Consider the following 1,015-nt stretch of genomic DNA (forward strand, 5'->3'; position numbering starts at 1 on the left):
GGTTAGGTTAGGTTAGGTTAGGTTAGGTTAGGTTAGGTTAGGTTAGGTTAGGTTAGGTTAGGTTAGGTTAGGTTAGGTTTGGTTAGGTTAGTTAGGTTAGGTTAGGTAGGTTAGGTTAGGTTAGGTTAGGTTAGGTTAGGTTAGGTTAAGGTTAGGTTAGGTGTTAGGTTAGTTAGGTTAGGTTAGGTTAGGTTAGTTTAGGTTAGGTTAGGTTAGGTTTAGGTTAGGTTAGGTTAGGTTAGGTTAGGTTAGGTTAGGTTAGGTTAGGGTTTAGGTTAGGATAGGTTAGGTTAGGTTAGGTTAGGTTAGGTTAGGTTAGGTTAGGTTAGGGTTAGGGTTAGGTTAGGATGTAGGTTAGGTTAGGTTATGTTAGGTTAGGTTAGGTTAGGTTAGGTTAGGTGGAAGGTCATTGTATTTAATTATTAAAAAAATTTCCCCTCTCAGGCAATTAGGTTAGGTTAGGTTAGGTTAGGTTAGGTTAGGTTAGGTTAGGTTAGGTCAGGTCATTGTATTTAATATTTTTAAATTTTTTTTGTACTTTTAGGCAAGGTTAGGTTAAGTTAGGTTAGGTTAGGTCATTGTATTTGATTATTTAAAAAAAATTCCCCTCTCAGGCAATATTAGGTTAGGTTAGGTTAGTTAGGTTAGGTTAGGTTCGGTTAGGTTAGGTAGGTTAGTTAGGTTAGGTTAGGTTAGGTTAGTTAGGTTAGGGGTTAGGTTAGGTTAGGTTAGGTTAGGTTAGGTTAGGTCAGGTCATTGTATTTAATAATTTTTAATTTTTTTTTTTACTTTTAGGCAAGGTTAGGTTAAGTTAGGTTAGGTTAGGTCATTGTATTTGATTATTTAAAAAAAATTCCCCTCTCAGGCAATATTAGGTTAGGTAAGATTAGGTAAGTTTTAGGTTAGGTAAGGTCATTGTATTTAATTATTTAAAAAAATTTCCCCTCTCAGGCAATATTAGGTTAGGTTAGGTTAGGTTAGGTTAGGTCATTGTATTTAATTATTTAAAAAAAAT

Source organism: Bacillus rossius, unplaced genomic scaffold (assembly GCF_032445375.1).
Source record: "Bacillus rossius redtenbacheri isolate Brsri unplaced genomic scaffold, Brsri_v3 Brsri_v3_scf460, whole genome shotgun sequence".
Taxonomy (NCBI): domain Eukaryota; kingdom Metazoa; phylum Arthropoda; class Insecta; order Phasmatodea; family Bacillidae; genus Bacillus; species Bacillus rossius.